The 22394-nt window shown below is 37.2% G+C and overlaps 1 protein-coding gene across 1 annotated transcript in view; it reads right to left on the reverse strand.

The window, feature by feature from the left end:
* FAM124A (family with sequence similarity 124 member A) overlaps window positions 1-22394 on the reverse strand; it is a 92055-nt gene that overhangs the window by 20621 nt on the left and 49040 nt on the right. The gene's annotated exons all lie outside the window — the stretch shown is intronic.

The following is a 22394-nucleotide window of genomic DNA, read 5'->3' on the forward strand; positions in this document are numbered from 1 at the left end:
AAAACATTGATTCAAAAGAACACCTGTACCCCTATGTTTATTGCAGCACTATTTACAATAGGTAAAACGTGAAAACAACACAAATGCCCAAATATAGATGACTGAATCAAGAAGATGTGGTATATATACACAATGGAATATTATACAGCAATCAAAAAAGATAAACTCATGCCATTTGCAGCAGCATGGATGGAGCTAGAAGGAATTATGCTCAGTGAAATAAGCCAGAAGGAAAAAGCAAAATATCGCATGGTTTCACTTATAGCAGGAATACAGGGGAACCAAATAAGACATTAGTGAGAAAAATAATAACAGTACAAAACACAACAAAGCAAAAATGGACAATTATAAATCAGAGACATACTGCAGGGGAGGGAGGAGTAAGGAGAGGGATCAGAGGGAGGGAGGGAGGAGCACAGGGGACTGAGGTGATGGTGGACAGGTGCACTGGTGAAGGAAACTCTATGGGGACTACACCTGAGGGGGTGTGGGGAAGCAAATATTGTTTAAAAATGAACAATGATGTAAAAAAAATTAGATAAAAAGAAATAATAGTTGAAAACTTTCCATACCTAGAAGGAACTGAATATACATGTCCATAAAATTAACAGAATACCTGGTTATTTAAATGCAAAGAGACCTAACTGAGACACACAAACTATTAAGAGTTTAAGACAAAGAATATAAAAGGTTGCAAGGGAGGAAAAAAATATCAAGCAATTTATAAAGAGCCATTAGGCTCTCATCAGATTTCAATACTCAACAATAAAAACTGTCAGACAAGAATAGTATATCCTGTATGACTTTCTTTCAGGTATGAGGAGAAAATAATGGCTTTCCTTTAATTCAAATGAAAGTGAAGGAGTTTACTACTATTAGACCTTTCTTTCAAGCAATGTATAAAGGAAATCTATATAAGAAAGAAAAAAATGACAACAAATTGAACAAAACAGAGGGACAGAACCAGGAAACAAAAGACAAAAAGGCAGTAGCAAGCCTTCAGCTATCAATAATCACCCTAACTTTGAGCTGTAGCTAGATGGAACTCATCAAAAGGCAGAGTGGCTGGATGGACTAAAAGCAAACAAACAAACAAAAACCCAACCCAACTATATGCTGCTGCTAAGAGACTCACTTACGCAAGACAAAAATAAATGAAGAGATGGAGAATGGTATTCCAAGTCAATGGATAATTTAAAAATGCATTGATAAATGCAATGACCACTATACATTGATAAAACAGACTTCCAGCCAAAAGAAGTAACAAGAGACAAAGACTTCAATACAACAGCAAAACATAATATTAATATATTTACACCAAAACATACAAAGAAAATGTTAAGGCCTAAAAGAAGAGACTGACAGTAACTTAATAATAGATGATTTTAATATTGCACTTACAGCAACACACAGATCATCCAGATAGAAATCACAAGGAAACAGTGGCCTTAAATGACAAACTAGATAGGAAGGAATTAACAGATATTTACAGAGCATTCCATCCTCAAACAACAGAGTACACATTCTTTTCAAGTTCACCTGGAATATTCTCAAGGTTGGATCACATGTTGGAATCTAAAACCAGTCTCAATAAATGTATGATTGAAATCACATCAAGCATCTTTTTGGATCACAATGACATGAAACTAGAAATCAGATGAAAGAAGAAAAAGAGGGGAAAGCACAAATTTCTACAGAATAGACAATATGCTACTGAATATCTACTAGGTCAATGAAGAAACCAAAGGTGAAAAAAATACCTGGCAATGAATGAAAATGAAGACATGACTTATCTTCTAACCTATAGGATGTGGCAAAAGCAGTGCTAAGGGGGAAGTTTATAGCAACAGAGGCCTACCTCATGAAATAAGAGGAATTACAAATTAATGTAAACTTACATCTAAAGGAAGGAGAAAAAAGATGCCAAAAGTCAGAAAAAAATAAGGAAATAATAAAAATTAGAGCAGAAATAAAGGCAATTCCAAAGTTCAAGGAAACCAAGAACTGATTCTTTGAAAAGAATAGTAAAATAGACAAACCTTAACTAGACTCACAAATAAGAGATGGAGAACATCAATAAAATCAGAAATGAGAGAACTTATAAGTTACTATAAATATACAAAACATGGATATTATAATTATAGGAAACAAATTGGATAATCTACAAGAACTGGACAATTTCTTAGGAACATTGAGCATTCTGAGACCAAATCCAGAGGAAATAGAAAATCTGAACAGACCAATTACAAGTAAGGAAATTGAAATAGTAATCTAAAAGCCCAGGACCAGATGGCTTTGCTAGTGAATTCTACCTTTCAAAGAATTAATAACTTTCCTTCTCTTCCAAAAAAATTGAAAAAAAGGGAAATCTTCCAAACACATTCTATAAAGCCATCATTACTGATTTCAAAACCAGACAAGCATTATTATAAAAAAGAACTCTAGATTAGTATCACTGATGAACATAGACGCAAAAATACACAACAAAATACTAGCAAACTGAATTCAATAATACATTAAAAGAATTATACACCATAATGAAATGGGGTTTATTCCAGGGATGCAAGGATGGTTTATTATATGCAAATCAATAAGCTTACTATACCACATCAACAAAAGGACAAAAATCATATGCTCTCTCAATTGACACACAAAAAGCATCTAACAAGATTCAACATCCTTTTATGATATAACTCAAAATGGGTATAGTGGTAATTTACTTTCACATAATAAAGGCCATATATGACAAACCCACAACCAACATTATATTTACTGGTGAAAAATCAGGTATTTTTCCTCTAACTTAAGAATAAGACAAGAATGTCTACTTTCACCACTAATTTTCAATACAATGTTGGAAGCCCTAACAAGAGCAATTAGATAAGAAATGGGTATAAGAGAAATGCACGTTGGAAAGGAAAATGTAAAACTACCACTGTAGATGACATAACATACATGCAAAACTGCAAACACACCAGTAAAATGCTATTGGAGATAATAAGTGATACAGAGTAATAATAAGTGAATAGAGTGGCAAGCTACTGTTTTGTTTCTACGTGCAAATAGTGAAGTAGCAGAAAAATAAATGCCATTAAAATTGACTTGAGAATTAAGTACCTTTATATAATTTTAACCAAAGACACACAAAACCTGTATGTACACTAAAAACTATAGGACTTAATTGAGAGACATCTTGTCTATTCTGAGAAAGATATTCCATACTCATGCACTGGAAGAATGAACACAATTCATGTGGCTATATTGGCTGTATTACCTAAAGTAATACCCAGACTTCATAAAATCCCTATCAGAATCCCAATGGCACTCAGAACTCAGGCTGTAGCAGTGATAGAGTTGAGACTTAACCCCTAGGCCACCAAGGTGGCCCTCTATGTCATTTTAAAATTAAATTTTAATTTTTATAAACTGATAAATGGACAGTTTTAAAAACAGCAATTTCATAAGGCTTACTATAAAATAATGGAAAGAAGTGAACTGAATTGAATTCAAAAGCATTGAATTGAAACTCTCACAAGACCCTGGGTCTTATTTCTGAGAGCAGGTATATTCATTAGAACCTTGAGCAGTGATGGGTATGTCCTGTATCTGCACTGTCTGGTACAGTAGTCATGGTTAATTTTCTCCAGAGAGGAATTCCTCAATTTCTCATGTGGACATGTGTCAGAAACCTGGAAGCTCATATTGTTGAAGAAAGTCAGAGTTTTGGTCTGGGGGTGGGGGATGCTGTTGAGGACAGAGAATTGTACTTCTTCCTGGTTCAGTGCAGCACTTCTACCCTCGACTATCCTTGGTGTCCTCAGATCCCCTGGTTCATCTTTCCTGAGAATAAACTTCATTCTTCTAATGGAATAGGGAAGGGGGAGCTGATCTAGGGGCTCAACTGCTATGCCTATGTATTCTAACAAAACTTTATTTACAAAAACAAACAGTGAGCCAGATTTGGCCAGTGGTCTTTTGTTTAAAACCGGTTTTCCAGTTGTACCACGCACTCACCAATTAAGTCAGGCTGACAAGCACTGCACATGCACTTGTTCCACTTCTGTTTTAGCTTGGCCATCTCCTTCCTACTCTGTTCCTAGGGTTCTGACAACACCATGCCTGGGGCTTCAAGTCATGCCCATTTACTGGCTCAGAATGAGAAAGACAAGAGTCAATCACTAGTTCCCTAGTTTGTGAGGACCGGCAGGGATCACAGTCTTCACTCTCAACCTTGCAGGGAACAGAGGGTATGCATCTCTCAATGATAACCTCTTGACCTCACATGCCTCCAGCTCTATCAAATGAAAGTGAGGATGTAAGCAGCACTGGTTCTCCTGAAGTGGGTCACCCAGCATACCATGAAAAGGGAAACAATGATCTTACATTCAGAGATTCTCTGACCATCTTCAAATGTAGGGGATTTATCACCACCTTTGTGTTTTGGTCAGTACTATGATCACTAGTGCAAGGATAACGAGGCACCATGGCTATCAAGTGACATAAATAAAAATGGACTGCCAAAACTCAAAGCTAGTGCTACTGTGAGGTGGAGCTAACTGCCCATATCGGAAAAGGAATCACATCCAAGAAAAGGTAATACCAATGAATCAAGTCTACTAAACATCTTCAAAACATTTCAGGGAACTTAGCCAAGTTTATGCAATGACCAGACTACCGCCAGTCATCATAGTTGACTCCTGGATTTCCTCAACTTTGCCCCCCTCACCCCCATGCCATCACTAGGATCACAGAATACCTGTGCTTGCCAGAAAAGATACTGGCAAGGTATTGTCTAGACTGAGGCCATGAAATTATGTCAAGAGGAGCAGAAATGAGAGACTATATTGTATATATTTTGTAATATATACTTTGCAATCCAGTGTGTATGTAAGAACCAAGTAGGAAAACAAAAATACCCCCCCTCCAGAGCAATTGAATCTATCTCTGGGGTGAGTCCCAGGCATTAGTGAAAAAGCACCCCAAGTGATTGTAACTTACAACAGAATTGGTATTGCAGTTGTAGGTCAATTTTCTGATTTCCCTAATCATGGCTCTATTTTTCTTAAGTCTAAGTAAGGCCCATTCCTACTTTTATGGCTGCTGAAAGAAACAGTCTAAATGATTAGATTTTATATATTTTCATAACTATACAATCTTCACAATTATTAAACCCTCTTTCTTACTCTCTGTGAAGAACACTCTTGCAGCTCTCCAGCTTAAAAAAATCTGTGATTCTGAAAAGCTGTGAAAATTGAGACCCAGGAAATTGTGCCTTGTAAAATATGCATGAAGACAACTAGCAGGAGAGGTGGAATTAGCACAGACATATTCTTATCTTGGTTCTTATCCCCACAATCTAAATCAGATCAGCATCTTCTCTTCCCCTCTTTTTATACAACTATTTTGACTAAAGTGCATTGAACTTGTCCTCTCACTTAACTGTTAGAAAATGATATGGATAATGGAAATTCCAAAGAGTTTCCATTGCTATGTTCCCCTCTCAAAAATTTTTGCTTTGTTTTTATCTGCAAATCTATTTTTCTTAAAAAACTTGCCTTTTAGCTTTGAGTCTTCATTAGTTCCAGCCACAGCTATGGCTCATGTAAGTTTTGTGCTTGCAATATTATCTGTTAACTCACTTAAAAGAGAGAACTGTTGAAAGTATTTGTAATGCTTATGCCAGAAACACAAGGCTGCCTTCAAAAGACTTCAGCCAAACAAAACCTCCATCCAGCCTTCCTCAGAACACATGGATGTCACTGTCATTGTAGATTTGAAAGAGCAGAGATGAATAGAATCTTTTCCTTAAACCTGCCTCACCGGGGAAAAATGATGGCTGAGATTAGTCTTATAATACTAATACCTCTACTTAGCAAATAGAATTTAGAATAGCATCTTGAGGTTTCATGGGTTAACAGTAGCATGCCAGCAGTATGTCAAGAACTCACTATTGTTACTTATGCAAAACAACATTACTCATGCGCTTAGATGCTTTCCTGGCCAGAACTGTGTGTGGATTTCTTGGGTGATGAAAAGTAAGTAAAAATATTATATAAGAAAGAATCCTGTCTTTGAAATGCTTACTATTCAAGACACAGATGCAGAAACAGAAGGACCTAAAGATGGGATAATTTGATAATGTTCAGTGACTATGTCAATTAACTACATATTTTCACTAACATTAATGGTATGCAAGTATCTTTGCGTGTTGTAGATGAGTTGTTTCAGTTTTGCACTTTCAGATATAGTAAAAACCTGACATGTGGTCAGCTGGCCCTCTGCCTAAATAAGTATCAGGCATTTTAACCTATTGGGACATCAGGGTTAGAGGACAAACAAGGGTCCAACATTACCTGCTTGGGATTGAGCCTACTCTAGAGTTAGAAGACCATTGAGAGGATAGGCCAGATTGCCATTTCTATGGGATCATGGAGAGACCTAATAAATAACAGCTCTCCTGGAACACCATGAGTGGTGAGTGTGTCCCCAGAAACCACTTACTGGTCACAAACTCACCCAGGGTGGTCCTTGGGCCTTCTATAGACTTGTGGACCAGACCCAATTGCATTTGGACTAGTTCTGCCTGAAATTAAACTCAGTTAAAATTCTGGACCATTAATGTAGGTTTTCTGATCTGTTTTTGCGTACAGAAAAATATCCAAAAACTACTTTAAAAGTTAATAACCAGTTAATTGAAGTTAAAAATTTCTAGCCCAAGTTTTTCTTAAATTTACTAATGAATTCAACTTCCAAGTCTTAAAACTCTATTTGCTAAATAAATTTAGCAAATTTTGACAATACTTTTTTTTTTTTTAAAGATTTATTTATTTATTTATACAAGCACTGGGTACAGTCAGAAGCACGGGAGGGTGAGAGAATTCACCAGAGCCAGAACGGGGAACAGAACAGGCAGACTGACGAAATACACTGCTGAGGGGAGCAGCAGGTGTGGCAGGAGAGGTCTGCGCACCATGTGGGACCCTTGCCAGTGGCCGGGGATTGAACCAGGGATCGAACCGGCGCTGCAGAGGCTGCGGGCAACTTCGCAGCCCAGCGCTCAACCGCTGCACCACCAGGGGAGGCCCAATAAATACTTACTTTTAAAAGGGTTCTTGTGGCTTAATTAACTAGTTTCCTTAATATTTTAAACTGTATTCTACCTTTAATGTACTGACTTTTTAAAAGTAGTTCAGTGATCTGATTAATAAAGAAAGTCTTTTAAGTATTTAACTCTTGGAAATGTAATCAATTATACATGTTAAAATATTAAATCATCTTAAATGTTTCAAAGTTACACATTTACTAAAACATTATCTGCAACTTAAAACTACATATACAATCAATTCTAAACTCCATGTTGAATTGCAATGACAGGTGAGTGACCCAACACCTGAACAGAACAGCTTCATGGGTGGACACAGAGCCACCTGAGGTTCCAGCTGCCTTGACCACCACCCAGTGAAAACCAGAACAGTGTGTGGGAGTATCCATGACCAGAAGCCCCAACTACAGCAATGCATACCTGAAAGCAAATAGTGGAGAGAAATAAAAATACAAATGGCCACAGCTATATAGCCCTAGGACTTCCCTAGGGAGCTCAAGAACTAAGATTGGTGGCTGCTGAGGGGAAAGAATAGGAGGCAGCAAGGGGGAGCATGTCTGGGCTGGGGGTCAACTTCCCAAACCAACTGGAGGGAAACCCAGGACACTGTGAATTCCTTGGATGATTTTTTTCCTGACATGAGAGTGAGCCCAGGCCCAACCAGGCAGTAGGAGCCTAGCAGTCTCCAACCCAGGAAACTGGGAACTCTGCAATTGGTGTCATGTGGCTACTGAAAGCTCCCTCCCAGCAGAAATCAAAGAAAAGCCAGGTTGGGACAGGCTAGACTCCATAAAAAGCTCTACAGCAGAAAGAAGTACTTTAGAGCAAACTCATAAAATCTCTAGGAAGGCAAACCAAGCATGTACTTCCCAACCCTGCAGAGTCAGGCAGCTGAGGCAAAGGCAGAGCAGCAATGACCATTATGGGCATAGCGTTAAATAGGTACAAGTGTGCCCACTACACAAACAATGCTGCCTCTGAGCCCAGTGCAAATTATTCCTGGAGTAGGACTCTGGTGGTGCTGACATTGGCCTTCCCACGGGGAGGCCCAAGCCTCATACATCACAACCCTGAGAAGAAAGGACAAGGAGGTGAGGAGGGAAGTGAAGACAACCTGAGCACAGAATTCAGCTCCTGTGGGATAAAACAGTAGGCAGAGGTGACTAATGTCACTCCTCAAACTGAGATTGAATATTAAAGCCCCAGACCCCCTCTTACCTACACACCAAGGTAAATTAAGAAGAGGACAAAGATAATCCCCACTGCCCCATCCACACGGACACATGTAAATAACTATAAATAAGGCAATATCCATGCCTAGAAAGGAATATCTCAACACAAGATGGAGAAGCAAAACGAGAAAGACAGAAATCCTGGGACAAATATAAAGGAGACAGAAATAGAGGAACTACCTGATAATGACTTCAAAATAACATTAACAATATTAAAAATGTTAAATGAGGTACTGAAAAGTTAGTCAAAGGCAGAGAGATGAAGATCTCAGAAAGCAGATCCAAGAACAAAGAGCTCTTCACTAAAGAGACTGGATATATAATAAAAGGTTCTGAATGAAATACAGATAAACTTAGTGCTTTAGGTAGAATCAAAATGGTAGAGGAAAGAATTTCAGATGTAGAAGACTCAGATTAACAAAGCACACATTTAGAAGACGAGAGAGCACCAAGACAAAGGAAAAATGAGGAAACTCTATGAGAAACAGCAGACTCAATTAGAAGAGGAAACCTATAAGTGATCAGACTTCCACAAAGGGAAGAAAATGAAATAGGAGTAGACACTCTATTCAAAAGAATAATGAGAACTTCCCAAACCTACAGAATGAACTAAATATGAAAGTCCAGCAAGCAGAGAAAACACCTAAATTCTTAAATGCTAAAAAATCTACATCCAGACACATTGTCAAACTATCAAAAAAAAAAGACAAAAAAAAAATTTTGCAGGAATTATGGGAAAAAAATAACTTATAAGGGCTCTCAAATGAGGATTTTCCAGGATTTAATTCCAGAAACTCTCTAGGCAAGAGAGTGGCGGACTTAGTTGTAATTCTGAAAAACAGGAATTGTCAGCCTGCAAAATTGTCAATTAAGCATTAAAGGGTAATAAAGGTTTTCTCAAACAGAACCTAATGAAGTTTGCCATTACCAGACCTGCTTTTCAAGTAATACTAAAAGGAGATCTTTTACAAGAAAAGATAAACTGAAGCACAAACTCCTTTACAAAATGACAAGAGCAATATGACATCAAGAGCGAAAATAATATGAGTCAACAACCCCAAATACTAAGAGGGAGGAAGAAATGGGTAAAACCAGTACAGTTAAATGTTGGAGAGCAGGGATCTAAATATAGGAATTCTAGTAAAATCCCTACGGTAACCACTCATCAATAAACCAGAATGGGTGCCAGCAGAAAAAGGAGCAAATAAATTGATAGAAATACTAAAGAAAGCCATCCAAAAAGAATAGAAACAAAGAGAGAAAGAACAGAAAATAAAACAAGCAAAAATCAAAAACAAAATAATTGAAAATAAACAGTGCATATCAATAATTAAAGGTGAATGGTTTGAATTTAACAATAAAATGACATGTGTGAACAATGTGAGTGAAAAAATAACAGCCACTGATACCTTGTTTAAAGGAGTCCCATTTTGAAAGACAAAAACTAAAAATAACAGGCTGGTATAAGGTGACACACTTCAATAACTCAGATTAAATCAGGAACTGCTATTCTCACATTTAGAAGCTAGATTTTCAACTGAAAAAGGTAATCAGGGACAAAGATAAACACTAAGTAATGATCAAGGGAACAACAAGAAAAAAACTCTTCATATTTATGCTCCAAATATAGGAGCATCTAGTTACAGAAAGCAACTATTAACAGACCTAAGACAATGTTGTTATCATAGACTTCAACACAACACTGACACAAAAGGGTAGATAATCAAGAGAGAAAATTAACAAAGAAATACATCTTAAAGGAAGTATTAGATGAGATGGATTTACTAGACATTTAAAGAATTTTCCATCCTAAAAACAATACACACATTTCATTCTCTAGTGCACAGGAAACATTTTTTAAGACTGTATCACATACTAGGACATACAACAAGTCTTAGAAAATACATGAAAATAGAAATTATATGAAGCATCTTCATAGATCACAATGCTATCAAGTTAAAAATTACCATAAAAATAATTCTAGAACCACCCAAAATATGTGGAGATTAAACAAAATGCTTTTGAATAACATGAGCTAGCAAAAAAATCAAAGATAAAAATCAACTAGATTGTAATAGAAACAGAAAGACAAGCTAACAGACCCTATGGGATGCTTTAAAAGCAGTACTATGTGGGAAGTTCATAGAAGTACAGGCCCACATAAAAGAAAAATCAAGAAAGATCTAATTTAACAATTTAAACCTGCAGTTTAAGAAACTAGAAAAAGAAACAAAAAGGCACCCCCAAAACACACACACATCAGAAGACAAGAAATAATAAAAATTGGAGTAGAAATAAATGAAATATAAAATGAAAAGTCCCAAAGATCAGTGAAAACAAGAGGTGGTTCTTTGAAAAAGTAAACAAAATTGACAAGCCATTAGCTAGGCTTGTGAAGGAGAGAAAAACACTCCAAATTAATAGAATCAGAAATGAAAGAGGTAAAAGTATAACAAATGCTGCAGAAGTAACACATGATCATAAGAACCTACTATAAAAGTATGCAAACATACTTTTGGACAACTTAGAAGAAATGAACAAATTCTTAGACTCATACAACCTCCCAAGATGGAACTAGGATGAAATATACACCTTAAAGAGACCAATCACAAGTACTACATTTTTGAAAGCATAATAAAAAGCCTCCCCAAGAATAAAATCCCATGACCTGATGGCTTCACCAGTGAGTTCTACCAAACCTATAAAGATGATCTAATATCTAGCTTACTCACATTCTTCAAAAAAAAAATTGAAAAGGGAGGAAATGTCTCCATACATTCAATGATGCCAACATTTCAGTAAAACCAAAACCAAAGACAGTACAAAAAAAAATTATAGACCATTATCTCTGATGAATATAGATGAAAAAATTCTCAACAATCCAAGCAAACTGATTACTGCAACATATCAAGAGAATCGTCCACCACTATCAAGTAGGCTTCATCCCACACATACAAGGCTGGTTTCATCATACATAAATCACTGTCACCCATCAGGTCATCAAAAAGGAAGATGAAGGGCCTCCCTGGTGGCGCAGGCAGTTGAGCACAGCACTGTGAAGCTGTCTGCAGCCTCTGCAGCGCTGGTTTGATCCTGGCCGGTTGGGGAGAAACCCATATGGCGCAGCAGACCTCTCCTGTCTCACCCGCTGCACCCCTCAGCAGTGTATTTCGTCAGTCTGCCTGTTCTGTTCCCCCAATCTGTCTCTGGTGAATGCTCTCACCCTCCTGCACATCTGACCTGTACCCCGGTTCTTGTACAAATAAATAAAATCTTTAAAAAAAAGGAAGATGAAATCACATGATCATTTCAATAGATATCAAAACAGCATTCAAAAAGATCCAACATCCATTTATGATAAGAATACTCCAAAAAACTGGGAATAAAATGGAACCTATCTAAATATTATAAAGGTTATGTGACAAACCTACAGCCAATACCATACTTAATGGCGAAAAGCTGAAAGCTTTTCCACTAAGAAGAACAAGACAGGGATGTCCACTGTCTTTAGTGTTATTCAACATAGTCCTGGAAGCTCTAGGTGAAGCAATTAGGCAAGAAAAAGATAGAAATTGGAAAAGAAGTGAAACTGTCACTGTTTGCAGATTACATGCTAACGTACTTAGATAAACCAAAAGATCCTACAAAAACTTCTCCAGAGATAATAAATACATTAAGGTAGGGTGGCAAAATCAACACACAAAAATCAATGACATTTCTGTATGCAAACAATATATCAAAAGAAAGGAAATTAAGGAATATAGTTCTATTTACAATCATGCCAATAATAAATACCTGGGAATAAACCTAACAAAGGAGGTGAAGAACTTGTACAATGAAAACTATAAAACTATTAAAGGAAATAAATGAAGACACAAAGTAATAGAAAGATATCCCATGGTCATGGCAGGAAAAATTAACATTATTAAAATGGCCATTCTACCCAAAGCATTTACAGACTTAAGGTAATACCTATTAAAATACCAATGCCTTTCTTTTTTTAAGGAAATGGAACAATTATCAAATTTACATGGAACCACAGAGCCCTCCCAATAGCTAAACCAATCTTGAGAGAAAAGAAAAACAGAGATATCACTCTTCCTTACTTAAAACAATATTTCACAGCAATAGTAATCAAAACAGTATGGTACTGGAATGAAAAACAGAAACTCAAATCAGTGGGAAGGAATTGAAAGCCCACAGATAAATCCATATAAATATGGACAGTTAATTTTTGATAAAGGAAATATGCCTCACAGCAAAGATATCCTTTTTAATAAATGGTGCTGGGGTACATAGATAGCCACAAGGCAAAAAAAAAAAAAAAAAAAAAAAAAAGCAAAACCTATATTTAAAATCATACATTAAAATTCACTCAAAATGGATTAAAGATTTGGACATAACTGAAACCATAAATATAGGGGACACACTATAGGACTCCTACCACCAATATGTATTTGGAAATACTACCCCAATAGCAAGGGGAACAGAAGCAGAAATAAATGAATGGAACTATATCAAACTTAAAAGCTTTTGCATCTCAAAATAAACTGTCACAAAAGCAAAAAGGGAACCTACAGAAAGAGAAAAAATATTTGCATATCACACAGTTGACAGAGGTTAATCTCCAAAATTTACAATTTACACAACCCAACAACAAAGAAACAAATGACCCAAATAAAAAAATGAGCAAAGGATCTCAACAGACACTCCTTTAAAGAAGACATTCAGATGGCCTATAGACATAAGGAAAAATGTTCAACATCACTAATTATAAGAGAAAGGCAAATCAAAACCATACTGAGATACCACCTCGCCCCTGTGAGAATCATCAGTATGAAAAAAGAACAGAATTAACAAATCTTGGTGAGGTTGTACTGAAAAAGGAACTCTTATTTGCTGTTGTTGGGAATGCAACCTGTACAGCCCCTGTGGAAAATAGTATGAGGATTTCTCGAGAAAACAAAAATGCAGGGCCTCCCCTGGTGGCACAGGCGGTTGAGCGCAGTGCTGTGGAGCTGTATGCAGCCTCTGCAGCGCTGGTTTGATCCCGGCCCGCCGTCAAGGGTCCCACATGGTGCAGCAGACCTCTCCTGCCTTGCCCGCTGCTCCGCTCAGCACTGTGTTTCAGTCAGTCTGACTGTTCTGTTCCCCACTCTGTCTCTGGTGAATCCTTTCTTCCTCCTGTGATTCTGGCCTGTACCCCGGTTCTGTATAAATAAATATCTTTAAAAAAGAAAAGAAAAATGAAAATTTCATTTGACCCAGCAGTACCACTATTAGGTATTTACCCAAATAACATGAAAAGTCTAATATGAAAAGATCTATCTACACCTATGTGCATGACAGCACTGTTTATAACTATCAAATCATGGAACCAACCCAGGTACCTTTCAGATGAAAGGATAGAGAAAATGAAGCATATATCCAAGGGAATATTACACTGCTATAAAGATGAAACAGTGGCATTTGGAACAAAATGGATGGACCCTGAGATGATTATGTTGAGTGAAATTAGTCAAAAAGTGAACGGCAGACTTGAGATTGTTTCACTCATTTGAAGAATATAAATATAAATAATTACATGCAAACAATAGCATAAATAAAATTTGAAGTTGGCAAAAAGAAGATAATGGTTACCAGAGGGAAACTGGGGAAGGGTAGAGGTGATGGGAGACTGAGGTAGACTGGATATGGACATGGGTGGTTTGGTGGAGGGGAAAAAAAATAAATAAAAAAAAAGGAAATAGCCAACCTGAAATGCAATGAATATAAAAGACAAAACAAAACAAACAAAAAAAACCAGACACACAAACCAGTGGGATAGAAGTGAGAGCCCAGAAATAAACCCACATACATATGGACAGCTAATCTACGATGGAGTGAAGAATATATACTGGAACAAGGAAAGCCTCTTCAATATATGGTGGTGGGTGTTGGGAAAACTGGGCAGCCCCACTCAAAAGAATGAAATTAGACCACTAGCTCACAGCATACACAAAAACTTACTCAAACCATGGAAAATAGTATGAGGATTTCTCAAGAAAATAAAAATGCAGGGCCTCCCCTGGTGGCGCAGGTGGTTGAGCGCAGCGCTGTGAAGCTGTTCGCAGCCTCTGCAGTGCCAGTTCGATCCCAGCTGGCCAGAGAGGGTCCCACATGGCGCAGCGGGCGTGAGAGGAGAGGTCTGCCACACCTTGTGGGAATCTCCCTGGCTGGCCAGAAATCGAACCAGCGCTGCAGAGGCTGCGGACAGCTTCACAGTGCTGTGCTCAAACCGCTGCACCACCAGGGTTTTCATAAAATACCGAATATGAACAAGTTATTTCTGAACCTAACACAAACATTTTATTATGGGTTTTGTTTACTATTTCTATACTTCTATTTTTTTTCTTCTGCCATTAAAGCACAAATATCCACCAAGGAGATAATTATGTCATTTCAAACAATTTGGTGTTGCTAATCTACGTACATACTCTACCACTGAGTGACACACCCTACTTGGGGTCACTCTTCTTGCTACGTTGTATCAATACATGGGCAAATATTTTTGCCAGTGGTTCTCCCAACAGGGAGGGACAAGTAGGGCCTTTGCTTTCATGGTTGCTTAACACAATTTCCAGAATTTAAAGAGGTTTTTCACATGATCCATCTCCCTTAATTTAAGTTAAACTTATGAAAAGTATAATAGTAATAATAATGATGCTAATATCCCCCTAATTCCTCTCTACTAACAGACTCCTGCAACTTCCACTCATATTGTGGTTAACTTTGATCACTGTTTCATTAGTTCTGCATTCCCTTTATTTCTCTTAAGCTATTTAGATACTTTAATACCTAAAGTTACATGCTACTCCATTGGATTCTACATCTCTCAACACTGATAACCAGACGTTCATGGTTCATGAGATAAGAGGAGCCAGTTGAGTCTGAGGCCCAAATATTTGATATCCCATGTAAATCTGGTGTTAAAGGAGTGACCCCAGAGAGCTGAGCAACTGAAGAGAGAGGTATGACCAGGAGAGAGATACTCAACTGCTCACAACTCAGCCACCAACATCACTGGACTTTCAGGGATCTTGGAAGGCAAATTCATGTATTCACTTCCAGGGCCCTAGCACATGGCTCCTTATTGTTGCCATTCATGGGCCCACCAGCCTCCAACCTGTGCCTCTTCTCTCGCTACTGGCTTTGTCTGTTCAAGCTACATGACCCTGCTCCTTCCACCTAGGTGACTGAACCAAGTGTTGAGACCTGACCAGGAAAGCAAATAAAACACTCAGCTAAGTCAACTGTATTCTCTCCTAAACAAAAACACACAGCTGGGGGTGGGGGATGGTCACATCAATGGTATAACACGAGTCTGGAGTTGAGCATAAAAGAAAAATGGTTAGTTCTGACTTAACCATTTCTTCAGGGGATTAAAGAACTTTTTATAGTATTAGGAGGTTATAAAATTGTTTTATTCAGCAATGCCCAAGTTGTAGAAATTTCATCCTAGATTTTCCTTACTATTTCTTAAACAGTTTTCAATTGGCCCTTTCAAAAGATGGCTATCAATATGGAGAGCTGTGTGCGATTTCTAGACCTACTAACATAGAGCTTCCATATGATCCAGCAATTCCACTCCTAGCTATTTACCCAAAGGACACAGAAACATCAATTCCAAAGAGCACCTGAGCTTTGGAAACAACCCAAATGCCCAAAAATAGATGACTGGATCAAGAAGATGTGGTACATATACACCATGGAATATTACTCAGCATTCAAAAAAGATAAACACATGCAATTTGCAGCAACATGGATGGCGCTGGAAGGGACCATACTCAGCGAAATAAGCCAGAAAGAAAAAGAAAAATACTGGATGGTCTCACTCATAGCAGGAATCTAGAAAACTTAAATAAGGGACCAGGAAAATGAATAACTATAAGAAAGTGAAAATCAAAATCAACAAACAACTATGAAGCAGAGACACACTATGGGGGGTGGGGGGCAGGGAGGGGAGGGATTGGGGTCAAAATAAAGGGGTTGCAATTGTATGGGGAATATAAAAATAAAATTTATTTAAAAAAATACAAGAAAGAAGCTACCAGGGGAAAGTTCTAAATTCTCCATAATATTTGGAATGGGAGCTTTAACTACCTTATTAAATGTTAAATAAAAGTGTGACATCAGAAAAAATAAATGTCAAAATTGTAAAAAAAAAAAAAATGTCTATCAAAAAACTGAATTTTGTCTCCTAAGACTGAATGTATTGCTCATTTAGTTGTCAGAGACAGAAACTCATCTCATATAGTTCAAAAGGGAGATTTACTGTAAGAATATTGAGAAGACAGAACAGGAAAAATTGAGTGAGCCCCTAGGAATAAGTGGAGCTAAGGAGACACATGCAATAACCCCCATTCTTTTTCCTCTCTGGCTTTTTCATGCAGTCAGTACCATTTTCTCTAATGGCAGGGGAGGTTTCTGTGTGTGATGGAAAATACAGCTCCTTGCCACTCTTCCAAGCTCCACATTTTGAGAGCTTCAGCTATCCAGGAGATTTTTCTTTCAGTCAATACCAGTTCCCCAATATCAAAATGTCACCAGTAGGCAGTATAGACACATCAGCTATAGAGTCAAGATAAGATTATTTTAATGTGGTGCTTTGGCTTAACTTGTGTGTGTTCAAGGAGAGGGCTCACCGCAAAGAAGGGAATGCCTTAGTTGGTCACAATATGGAGATACTCAGTGCTGAATATTAATTAAGGACATCTTAACCCTTATGCTTTAGTTCATGTTTATATGGTTAGACATTAGGTTTTCTTTTAAACAGCTTAATTAGATTTCTTATTTAAAATTGTTTAAATGTCTTCTCAATTAGAAAAGAAGAATATTAAAAAACATTAACATGAAAGCTAAGTGACAAGAAAGACTGTGAAACCTAATTTTGTGGAAATTTGTAGGAAATGAACAGGAAGCCAACTGCCTAATGATTTAAGTGTTATTTCAGCCTTGAAGTTTTAGGCATTTTTCTTTGCTTCTCAATTTCAGATAGACAGCATTTTCTTTTGTCCAAGGGAAAACATATTTGCAATTTTCTACACCTACTATTTCATATAAACAATACACAGGGATCAGACTAAAATGTCATACATTTTGGAATTTTCAATATTCTATACATTTTTTTGTCAAGCACTAAGGAACATTTTCCAGTATAGGTCATAAGTTAGGCAACAAACCTTAATAAATTTAGTAAGATTGTAATCACATCAAGCAATTTTTTGACTACAGTGTTATGAAACTAGAAATTACAAGAAGAAAATGGAAAATTCACAAACATATAGAGATTAAACAACATACTACTTAGTAAATAAGTCAAAGGAGAGAGGTCAAATTTCTCCTTGACAAAAAGAAAAATAAAAAAACACTGTGAGACAAATGAAATACAACATACCAAAACATGGGACTCAGTAATAGCAACTATGGAAAGGATGTTCATTGCAATAATAGCTTATATCAATAAACAAGAGCTCAATCAACCTAACCTCTACCACAAGGAACTAGAAAAAGAACTAATTAAGCCCAAAGTTGGTAGGAGGAAGAAAAAGCAGAAATAAAAGACTAAAGAAATAAAAGACTAAAAAGTCAATAGAAAAGATAAATGAAATGGAGGGGCTTTTTTTGAAGGTAAGCAAAAATTATAAACCTTTAGCTAGACATACCAAAAAAAAAAAAAAAAGGATATTTAGGAATTAATTTAACCAAGGAGGAGAAAGATCTGTAAACTGTAAGACATTGATGAAATAAAGTGAAGAGACAAACAAAGGTATTTCATGCTCACAGACTGGAAGAATACTATTAAAAAATTTATACTCTGCAGTGTCATCTATAGATTCAATACAATCCCTATAAAGACTTCAATTACATCTTTTATAGAAGTAGAAAAAAATACTAAAATTTATATGGAACCACAAAGACCCTGAAAAAGTCAAAGCAAACCCCAAAAGAGAGAAAAAAATGGGAGGCTTCGCACTTACTGATTGTAAGGTGTATTATAAAACAAGAGTAAATCAAAATAGTGTGGAACCGGCATAAAAAGAGACACATAGGGCCTCCCAGGTGGCGTAGCGGTTGAGCGCTGGGTTGCGAAGCTGCCCTTGGCCCCTGCGGCACCGGTTCGATCCCCGGCTGCTCCCCGGCCACCGGAGGAGGGTCCCACATGGCATGCAGACCTCTCCTGCCGCCCGCTGCTCCCCTCAGCAGTGTACTTCGGTCCTTCTGCCTGCTCTGCTCCCCGCTCTGGTGAATTCTCTCACCCTCCCGTGCTTCTGACTGTACCCAGTGCATGTATAAACAAAACAAACAAATAAATAAATAAAAACATGCCTCTATTAAAAAAAAATTAAAAAAAAAAAAGAGACACATAGACCAATGCAACAGACTGGAGAGTCCAGAGCAAACCCACACAACTAATATTTGACAAGAGAGCCTAGAATTCTGAATGGAGAAAAGACAGTCTCTTTAATAAATGGTGCTAGGAAAAATTGGATTTTCACATGTAAAAAAATGAGACTGAATCTCTAATATTGTGATTTGTAAGATATATGGATTTGGTCATTCAGATATATATATTTCTCATACATACACCTGAGCATGGAGACTGATCACCAGGGAAACCAACATGAATAGATGGTGGAAATTTCCTACCCCCTGTTTTCCTGGGAGGGGAGTGGGTCTAGATATTTAGTTCAACTGGCATTTGACAATCATTTAATCAATTAAACCTGAGTAATTAAGCCCCATAAAAACCCAAAGGGCAGAATGCAGAGTTTCCAGGTTGGTAAACACTTGGAAATTTGGGGAGAATGGCACACTCGGTAAGGGCACACCTGGAGAAAGTCCTGTGCCTTTCCCTATACCTTGCTCTATGCTTCTCTTCTATCGGGTGATTACTGAGGTATATGCTTTTTAATAAACTGGTGATTTACTGAGTAAATAGATTTCCTTATTCTGCTAGTTGCTCTATCAATGTACTTGATCCTGAGGAGGGTCTCCCAAGTAGGTCAGGATCACAGGTAATAAGCTGTCACCTAACATCTGAGGAGGTCATGGGAACCCTCAATCTGTAGATGGTTGGTCAGAGGTGAAGAAAACAGACTAGCCTTTCAGCTGGGGTCTGAAGTGGTGGGTGATCTTGGGGGGTCTAAGCCCTTAACCTGTGGAATTTGAAGTGTTTCTGGGTAGGCAGTGTCAGAATTGAGTTAAATTCTCCCAGACTTTGCTGATGTCTGAGAATTACTTGTTGGTTGGGGTAAGCCAACACACACTCTCAACTTACAATTGGCTACAGGACACCTATACAATCCCTACCTTACACCACTCACAAAAATTAACTCAAAATGGATTAAAGACTTAACTGTAAAACTGGAATCATAAAGCTCCGAGAATATTGGGAAAAAAAGTTTCTTAACATGGGTTTTGGCAATAATGTCTTGGATATGATATCATACTTTAGATAAGGAAAAAGCAACAAAAACAAGCAATTGGTACTTCATCAAACTAAAAAGTTCCTGTGCAGCAAGAGAAATGATCGACAAAAGGCAATCTAAAAAACTGAAAAATATATTTGCAAATCATATTTGATAAGGGGTTACTATTCAAAATGTAAAGAACTCATCATAGAACTCAAAGGCCAAAACCCCCAAATATCTAATTAATAAATGGGCAAATGATCTGAATAAGTGTTTTCCAAAGAAACATACAAATGGCAGCAGGCACACAAAATGGTGCTCAATATCATGAATCATTAGGGAAACACAAATCAAAACCACAATGAGATATCACTTCACTCCTGTTAGAATGACTGTCATCAAAAAGTGAAGAGGTAGCAAAAGATTTGTACAGCAAAAGTGACAGTAACCAAAGCAAAAAGACACCCTACTGACTGTGAGAAAACTTTTGCACTCCATACAACTGATAAGGGACTGATCACAAAGATCTACAAAGAGCTCACATGACTCAACATAAACAAAGTAAACAATCCAGTCAAAAAATGGGTAGAACTAAGCAGACACTTCTCCAAAAAGGAAATGCAATGGTCATCAGGCATATGAGAAAATGTTCAACATCACTTATAACCAGGGAAATGCTAATCAAAACCATAATGAGATACCACCTTATACCAGTGAGAATGGCACATATACATATATATATATATATATTTTTTTTTTTTTTTTTTAAACAGCAACAACAAATGTTGGCAAGGGTGTGGAATAAAAGGAACTCTACTACACTGCTGGTGAGAATGCAAACTGGTCCAATCACTATGGAAAGCTGTGTGGAGGTTCCTCAGCCTACTAAAAATGAAGCTTCCATATGACCCAGTAATTCCACTCCTAAGAATCTACCCAAAGAACTCAAAAACATTACTTCAAAAGGATACCTGCATCCCTATGTTTATTGCAGCACTATTTACAACAGGTAAGCTATGGAAAACAACCCAAATACCCAAAAATAGATGACTGGATCAAGAAGATGTGGTATATCCAGACAGTGGAATACTATTCAGAAATCAAAAAAGATAAACTCATGCCATTTGCAGCAACTTGGATGGAGCTGGAGGGGTTTATGCTCAATGAAATAAGTCAGAAGAAAAAAGAAAAGTATCAGATGGTTTCACTTACAGGAGGTATATAGGGGATCCAAATAAGGGATCAGGGAAAAAATAAATAAAAAAACCAAAAGTAACAGGCAACTAAATCAGAGACATCTTGTAGGGGAGGTGGAGGGAGAGGGATCAAAACAGAGGAGGGAAGAGCATTATGGGACACTAAAGGATTATGATGATGGTGCATGGATGAACTGGTAGGAATTTTTCTTTTTTAGTATTAAGTTGGTAGGAATTTTACAGGAACTACACTTGAGAGGAGAAAGCAAATATCGCACAAAAATGAACACAGATATAAAATATATTTTTTAAATATTAAAAAAATCAAATAATATACTGAAGATAAACTCCAAAAAAAAAAAAAAAAAAAGAGAGAGAGAGAATGTAGGGGAAAGGGAACTCTTGTGTACCTTTGGTAGAAATGTAAATTGGTATAGTCATTATGGAAAACAGTCTGAAGTTCTTCAAAAATTTAAAAATAGAACCAGCATATAATCTACCAATCCCTATTCTGGAGATATATATATATATACACACTTCCAAATTAGTGGATATATATATATATATATGTACACACACACAAACACAAAGGAAATTACAACACTATGTCAAAGTTGTCTGCAACCCAGGTTTGCACTTGCATTATTTATAATAGCCAAGACATGGAAACAACCTAAGTGTTCACTGATGGATGAATGGATAAAAAAGAAGTGGTGGCATACATATGTACATATATATACATGTGTACGTATATGTACATGCATGTACATACAGGGGAGTACTATTCAGTCATAAAAGGAAAATCCTGCCATGTGTGACAACACAGGTGAATCTTGCGGGCATTAAGTGCAGTAAGTCACACAAAGGCAAATACTGTACTGAGATCTCACTTATGAATGTGGAATCTCAAAAACAAACAGACCTAAAGATCAAATTTGTGTTACCAGAGGTGAGGCAGGGAGTTGTGGGAACTGGATGCATATGGCCAAAAGGTACTAGCTTCCAGTTATAAGTACGTACAGGGGATGTAATGCACAACATGAAAACTGTAGTTAACACTGCTGGATGTTATATCTGAAAGCTGTTAAAAGAGTAGATCCAAAGAGTTCTCATTACAAAGCACTTTTCCCCTTTGTTTTGGGTAGCTATATGAGATGAAGGATATTAACTTATTGTGATCATCATTTCACAATATATTTAAGTCGAGTACTCAATTACTGAAATTGAGGTGATGGGAGACAGACCAGGGTTCCAGTTTATCCTCATTCTTGATCTCTGACTTCCCGTTAGCTTTTTCTCCTCAGTGTTGGCCTCACTGATCTAGGAAGAGCTCAGGTCCAGAAGCACAGCCTGTCCTGCGTGCCATTCTCATGCTAGAGTATTGCAAGCCTCTCTGAGTGAGCACTGACTG

This window comes from Talpa occidentalis, unplaced genomic scaffold, assembly GCF_014898055.3.
Source record: "Talpa occidentalis isolate TD23 unplaced genomic scaffold, MPIMG_talOcc4v2.1 talOcc4.5, whole genome shotgun sequence".
Lineage (NCBI taxonomy): Eukaryota > Metazoa > Chordata > Mammalia > Eulipotyphla > Talpidae > Talpa > Talpa occidentalis.